The sequence below is a fragment of the Cryptomeria japonica genome, chromosome 11 (genome assembly GCF_030272615.1).
Source record: "Cryptomeria japonica chromosome 11, Sugi_1.0, whole genome shotgun sequence".
In the NCBI taxonomy this organism is placed as follows: domain Eukaryota; kingdom Viridiplantae; phylum Streptophyta; class Pinopsida; order Cupressales; family Cupressaceae; genus Cryptomeria; species Cryptomeria japonica.
Genome location: NC_081415.1, coordinates 510,331,826 through 510,340,324, shown reverse-complemented (window position 1 = coordinate 510,340,324; position 8,499 = coordinate 510,331,826).

Below are 8,499 nucleotides of genomic sequence, written 5' to 3'. Positions count from 1 at the left end.
AAAGCACTAAAGATAGCATACCTTGTGTAATGGTGGGAAAATGATGAGTGATGGATCAAGAGGAAAACAACCCTTTCCCTCAAAGAGAGATGAGAGTTTCACTATCGATTATCCTTCAAGCACTTTTCACCATTACATTAGGAAGATAAGGGATGCGATAATTCACTAGATTCAATCTTCACACAAAGATGATAGATTAAATTTTGAATGAATTGAGAATGTTATGATGATCCCCTCTTCCTTTGTTTGAAATGGAAAGGAATTGATTAAATTATGTAGTGCAAAAGTGACAAAGAATCAATTATAACTTGAGATCGGAATATGGGGTGAAGTTGTGCACTTGGATTTGGCAGTAAAATATCAAGATGAAGTCACCCTGCGAATTCGACGAAAAGTTGTCCGAACCGTGGCAGGAATGTACTCGGTCCTCTGAAAAATCCGTGAAATGAAAAGGGTTTTTCTGCTTCTGCAAATGAAGCCCGAATCCGAAATTATAGTTGTGCACTTGCAACCTACACATAGAAAATAGAGGGAAATGTGTTGTGATTGGGGGTTTGCCCTAGTTTTGGAATTAACCAAGTAATGAAAGAAAGTACTTGCAAGTAGATGTAAATGAAAGACTAAATTATAAATCACCTCAAGGGAGGTTGTAGTAGCAATGTTGATAGAAATGCTTGTGTGGAATTGAATGTTGAAAGGGATCTCCTCTTCAATGGTTGAATCCTTGACTTGAATGCAACACCTAGCCTTGAAGGCAGACTTGAGAATGCTCAATGCTAAAAAAGAATGCTTGAATGCTTGAATGCTTGATCGCTTATGCAACTTGAATCTCTCCAACTTCGACCTATCCCACTTATGAAAATGAGAGAGCGAATGCCCCCTTAAATACAAGTTTGAAGGATCTGAATTTTGTCACGGGTCGACATCGAGAGAGTTTTCCCGCTCACTACACAACCCACGATGCATGCTCTAGGAAGGTCCTGCCCCAAAATAGTGCAGGGACAGGGGCGCCACACCCCTGTCCTAGGAGGATAGGGATGCCACAAACCTGTCCAAGGGGGCACAAGGGTGACATGCCCCTGTCTTACCCCTTTCTCTAGGGCAGAGTGTGGAAAGAGTGATACGGAGGTCAAGGACAGAATTGTTTCCACAAGTCGAGCAGTCTCTAGTCTCCGATCAGGCTAGAGGATTCAAGTTCGCATGCGTGAGTACCCTAATGCAGTAAAAAATTGCTAGGGTCACAATTTTATGACACTACACCTTTCCTTTTCATTCTCTTCATAAGTTTGAATCTCATCAGGAGTGGTAAGACCATTTGTTGATTGAACATACTTAGTTTCCACTACTTTCCAAGTTTTGTACCCCAAAGATATCAAGTAGCCTCTCATCTTCACTTTCCAAAAACTATAGTCAGATCCTTTGAAGATAGGAATAGTCAATTTATGTGCCATCAGATTAGGATATACCTCAAGTGGTTAATCTCTTCTCCAAGGAACCAAAGCTTTGATACTGATTGTTGAATATCCAAGCAATTGAGAGGAGGGGTGAGTCAATTGATACCTTTAAAATAATTTCTTTTAATCTTTTCACATCTGGATCCAAACCAACAAAATTAACTAAGATAAATATAACATGAAAAGCATAAACATATAACAGATCACACAATGAACACCAGATATGACATGAAAAACCTAACAAGGGAAAAACCACGAAGAATGTTAGTTCTCAATATAAAACACCGAATAAGGTTATTTTAAAAAAGGGTGGCTCACTGCTAGAATTCTCACTGTAGGTGGGCTCACTGCCCAGAAAATGCTCACTACTAAAGAAAGAAAGAAAGAAAGAATCCACCACTGAAACACAATCTGCAAAATTGGACTTCTTCTAATGCCTCAACACCAACACACTCTCACATATCACCAATAGTTAGATCTTTCCTTTCCAATATTGCATATCTTCAAAACAATGCAACCCTTTTTCTATATCTAACACAATTAGATCATCCTCATATATATCAAGTCTTTCGGGAAGCATAATCTTCCAAGTCGGCCAAGACAAAGATCTAAAATAGATCAACACCAAGCATTCTGATGGTGGGAAAGAATGAGAAGGAGACCATATCACAACACACATCAATGGTCAGATCAACACATTACAAGCATTACAAATTCTAGTCCCAAAACAAGATTCACACGCTACACTAAAACCCACTACACATCCTTGAATTTCAGACTTAATTCGGACCCAAATAACATTGCCCAAAACATAAAAAATAAGAATGGAACCAAGATACACATGAATACCATCGATCAACACCATATCCAATAACTATAAATATCTAGATCACCAACAACACATCTTATCTATTAACACATCATTTGAAGCACCAAATATTTTGAGAATACATATTCAAAATCACCAATGCCAAGAACATCAAAGACATTAATGACAACCATTATGTTGACATCAATGACAATCACTCATCATCACCATCATATTTGCAATAGAGACCACCTTATTATGGCTATCAGGAGTACAACCACCAATTTTAAGATGGATGGGGTGGTAACATGATTACTTTCTGAAGAGATGTGAAGGAAGACTTCTAAGATAACTATGAAGGCTCTTGTATTTCGTGGTAAATTGAAAGAGAAAATAAAAGACAATAGATGAAAGAGATAGTTCCAAATCCCGTAGGAGATCTAAGTCTCCTAGAAATTCCAAGGCAAAATATTGGAACTTCCCAAAGGGATGTAAGGAGAAAAAGAAGAATAAGAGACCCTCCAATTCAGTTTCAAACAAATTCTCTTAGGATGTTGATGAAGCATTTGTTGCAACCTTAGCAACACATGCATTAGAAGATGAGTGGTTGATAAATTTTGATGCATCTTTTCACATAACCTCACATAGGAGTTGATTTTTAAAGTATGAAGAATATGATGGTGGAAGGTGTATCTTGGTGATGACTCTCATTTGAAGGTTGTTGACTATGGAAGAGTCAAGATTAGATACCCTTATGGTAGAGTGAAGGGGACAAGTTGGATTTATGCACTATACAATGCAATAGTGCTTCATGGAGTCCAAGAAGAGGCCCATAGATTCTTCATCCTCATTGTCAAATCGAGCTATGAAGAGGATTGTTGTGTTTGCATTTGATGGTTATGCTTCCCGTCTTTCCAAAAAAATTCCAACGACATATAATGATGAAGATCTAATGGTTGGATCAAAAGTTATGATCTTGAAAAGTTGTACTACTAAAATCTAAATGTCAAAATATCTTCTTGAGCGATAAAATGAACTATTGGACTTCTGATGCCCAAATGAGAGTTATACCTTCCAAAAAATTCTAGGGCGGTTACACATTCTAGATAAAGAAGGTAAACATGGGTTACGAAGGACAATTTAGAGTGAATATTGTAGTTCTAACTTGCAGATTTTTGTAATTAGAAAGCTCATGTAGCTTTTATTTTATTTTCATTTCTTTCCTCCATTTTCTATTTATTTATCTATTGTTGTTGTGTGTTTGGGTTTGTATGGAGAGTACCCTCCACCATAGACATTAAAGAGTAACATTGTATATTACAAATGAATGAGATAAGTATACAATGAAATATAGCATAAATATATGATATGAAAGCATGTAGGTAATTTACGTGCAGGGAGAAAAAAAAGTATACAATACAAATTTAAGGTGTCGGGGAAAGGAAGGAGCATACAAGTGACTTACATTGTGAAGAAGTTCATACCATATAAATTACATACAAATTCAAGGTGTTAGGGCAAGCAAGGGGCATGCAAGTCATTTACATTGTGAAGAAGTTCATGTGCAAGGGATGACATGAAGAAACAAAGTATGAGTACAACCTAGGGTAAATTGGCAACTCGTGATTAGAAAGAAGTACATGCATACAATACTTTAAAGGCTTGTGGCGATGTCCAAGACTCCAAAATAAATGCCAAGAGGGATATGAAAAATAACATAGATTTTTTTACAATGAGAAAAATTATAAAAAAATCAACATAATTTCTCAATGAGATCCATTAAAAATATATGAAATCAAATAATTTTTAAACATAAAGGGAAAGAGAAACAATGAAGGTGTAAGACATGAAAAATTACAAGGTAGCCCATCACATTTTATAAAATTTAGATTTAATTTAGACAATACATATACACAAAAAGTGAAGGTGCATATAAAATATGATTTTTTAATAAAAAACATACTTCATGCAAACAAAAGTGAACACCCAAAAGTTTGTTGAAACACACATCATTCACACAAAAAGTGAATTCTTAAAAGAATACTAAATTTGAAGCACAAATAATACAAATTTAGTTAAATTACGCACATGATGTAAATGCTCAAAATTTCAAGTATGTCAAAGCTTAAGCACATATGCAAAGTGAACATTGACAAAATTATAAAGTTCAAATATGTCAAAGTTCAAATATAAAGTTAATTTAACAATGTAATCTAAATTCTTAAAAGTTAATGCATGTAAAAGTTCAAACACTCATAAAGGGAATATTCATGTCACACAAACATAGTTCTTACACACACATATAGTGAGTGCTAAAAATCAAACATGTTTAAAGTTCAAGCACAATTTACTTAATGTTAGTTCGAATGGACACTTTTCTATGCAAATTTAGTGCTATAGAATGTCAAAGTTCAAACATGAAGTTAAATTAACAATGCAATCTAAATTATTAAAAGTTCAAGCATGTAAAAGTTCAAACACTTGTAAAGGGAATATTGAACTACCAAGGGGTAAAAATTTATTTAAACACAAAAGAAAAAAAAAGCACGGGCTTTAAGCAGTCCTATCAATCTTGACCAAGTAGTCCAATGTTTGAGACAGTTCCAGGGGTGATTGACCGCTAACCACAATGTTCCAATTGCAAATTTGATCAAAGGACCATTTGGCCAAACAATCCACAACTCCATTCCATTCTCTAGGGATATGATTGAAAGTCATAGATTCCAAGTAAACAAACAAATGAAGGATCTATTTAATAACCAAATCTAAATGCCAACAAACACATCTAATCTTTGTCTATTCAAGAAAGTCACCACCACCTAAGAATCAAATTTATAAATGATCTTTCTCCACCCAAGATCACAACTACGCTCCAAATCATAAAGAATGGCAAGAGCCCCCATCAAATTACATGACTCACTCTGGACCAAAACCAAAGGCTAGGAGATATTTTTGCAAAAAAAACCCACTTAACTCTATCATAGGCTTTGGTCATATCCAATTTCATGAACATATATTTTTCCTTGGAAGTCGCCATAGGGTGAATAACTTAAGAAGCAACCACAACTCCATCTAGAATCTATTTACCAGCCACAAAAACCCCTTGTTCCTTGGAGATCAAAGAAGGGAGACAAATTTTGAGCCTCTCTACAATCAATTTAGTAATGATTTTGTACACCATATTACAAAGGGCAATAGGCCTAAAGAAATCCAAATGGTCAACACCATCTTTTTAGGAATGAGAATAAGAAAAGTAGAGTTCAAAGCCCAAAGCATTTGTTTACTACAAAGAGATTCTCGAACAACCTCAAACAAATCCAAATTAATAAAATGCTAGAATTCCTGAAAAAATTCTATTGGAAATCCATCCAAACCTAGAGCTTTATCCCTATTCATCCCAAAAACAACTTCTTTCAATTCAAACAAAGAGATTGGGCGAATGAGAGAATCATTCATCTCATTAGTGACTAGGGAGGGAATACAAGCAAGTATCAAATTTTCCTCAGCCACCGCAGGAGGAGAATCTTCAAAAAAGAGAGCATAATAAAATTACCTAGCATCCTGAGACAAGGAATGCAAAGAGGATAGCTGAAGACCTTCAGAATTAACCAACGAAGAAGCATAACTCCTATTTTGATGAGCCTACACAAATTGATGGAAGAAGCTAGTATTCTTGTCCCCTTCCTGAAACCAATCAATTCGAGTCTTTTGCTTCCAAAAAATCTCCTCACAAAGTTCCCATTCGTCCACCTCTCTCAAAACCTGAGACTCAGCTCATATTGAAGCATCTAGAAAACCATAATCTTGGATTTGGAAAGTAATCACATCAAGGTGCTCCCAAGATTTCCTCTTCATAGCCTAAAGGTTACCAAAACATTGCCTATTCCATTTCTTAAGGTGATATTTGACATACTGTAATTTTTTAACAAACGAATACATAGCAGTACCATAAGCAGGGCCACCATCAATCTACCATTGAGCCTCATAAGTTGAAACTTAAAAGGAGGATTCTTAGGAATTGGTAAGAGAATTTGCAGCAAATTTAATTGGCAATGATAAGAACCCCTCCAGTCAAGAAAATTTCCAGCCCCCAAAAAAACAAGAAACAAGAAACTTGTCCAACCATTTAGAAATAGCTTCCTCCCCACTCCACCTATTATTTCAAGTAAATACCCCATTAAAAGGTCTGATATCAATTAAAGTAATGGAATTCACATTTGCACGAAAGAGATCAGAAGAAAGACCCAACCGATTCAATCCTCCCCACTTCTCTTCCAAACTCAAAACTGAATTGAAATCACCAGCTAAAACCTAGGGAAGATAATGAACATAAGATCTTACATGCCTTAAATGAGACCAAAGCGGGGTCTTTCCCCTAATATCAATTGGAGCATAAACATTAGTAACCATAATAAGCTCCCCGGATTCCAAGCTAGAGGCAACCAAAGAGAGAGAATATTGACACAAAATCCACCAAAGTGGAACAATCTATCTAGGATCCCAAAAAAGGGCTAAACCTCCAGAACACCCATGGGAACCAATGCACTGATATTGACCATAATGCCAAATACTAGAGGCACACTGAAGCATAGAATCAAGTGAAATTTGAGTTTCCTAGATGCAAAAGATATTCAAAGAGTGGACAACAACCAACTTACAAATAGCGTTTTGTGTAGGGATGTTATTCAACCCTCGTACATTCCAAGAAAGAACAATCATGGAAGAGGTTGGAAAAAGTGAGCATCAATGGGTTTGACAGACCCAGGTTCCACTACAAAATCTCCAACAACTTTAATTTTCTCCTAATCCTTCTTACGACCACTTTTAGAAGAGTTCTCAAAGGAACCCTTCTTAAGGGGACGTTTTTGCAAACCCAAAGTTTGAGAAGACCCTTTGCCTCTACCAAATGATAACACCTCTTTATCCAAGTTTTCCAAAACCATATCATCCTACATAAGATCTCTAGCCTCACCTGAATCACACAAAACTTGACCATCTAGAGACCCTTGAGGGTTACATGGGCCATGTGAAGGTAGAAGGTCCTAACCAGTCCCTTGCACCTACACAGAATTAGTACCCATTATGGTAGCCCCTGAGAAAACATCAACTAAGTTCCCTTCCTCCAAAGCCAAGGTATCCAACACCTCAAACTAGTTGAAGCCCTCATAAGTTTGTTTGTCCCTAAAGGACCTTTTCTATCCCCATCCCTTTGCCCAAGGCTTCACAGGAAAAAAACCATCCTCAACTGAGCCACCCTCCACCACAGTGGACTTTCCTTTATCCCTGTTATCCAAATTTGTTGTCGGTGCAAAAGAATAATTATTTGGACCTGAAGCTTTACTAACCCTAGGACATTTCCTTTGGAGATGACCATATTCATGGCAAACTTGCCAACAAAAAGGAATAGACTCATAATCTAACTACTAAACCCAAGATAAAGAACCAAGACAAATTTCCAAAGAATCTGGCAAGGGATTATGTAGTACCCCTGCCCTAATCAATTTCTAATCTTGGTTAGTTTATCTTAATACAAGGATTATAGTCAGATGTTTGATTTAATGCCTAGCTGTTGATGTGGTTTTCACACTAGTTGTATGCAAGTTGTTTAGTGTTCCTATTTCGTGGTATTAATATCGGGCTAACGCTTTCATTAAGTTTATATATGTATGCATGTATGACTCTTGGTTGCAGGAGATTTCAGGTACAACGCCACATGAGTGCGAGGTTCGTCTTCACCTGGATTTGCAGGTTTGAGTGTACCTCTTTAATGCTTAGAGTTGGATTAGGTGGTCATAAGACCCTAGTTGACCTTAGTCGTGCTCAAGTGAGCATCGTCAGTCGCCGTCGGTAATCCCTTTTTGTTCGGGTTTGCGAGTCGTCTGCTTGGTTGACCTTCTCGATTTGCGTGCTTGGTGTGTATGGTTAAATTGATTAATTAGTCCTTAGTATTTAATTTGATTAAATATCTGTTTGTGCATTAAAGATTGATGGACTAAATTAATTGGGATTTCGTTATGCGATTTTCGTTGATATTGGATTGCTCATCTTAAATTGGGAGTAAGTTCAATTAATGGCTGATTTTGAAAATTAAATGCATTTTGTATATGCTGTTGAAAAAGAAAGATTTAATTTTGATTGAAATAGAATTAATTTAATCTTTTGGCATGTTTGAATTAGAAAGGTTAAATTGAATTAAATGAGAAAATCGATTTTGAATTGAAAAGCAATTCAATTTAC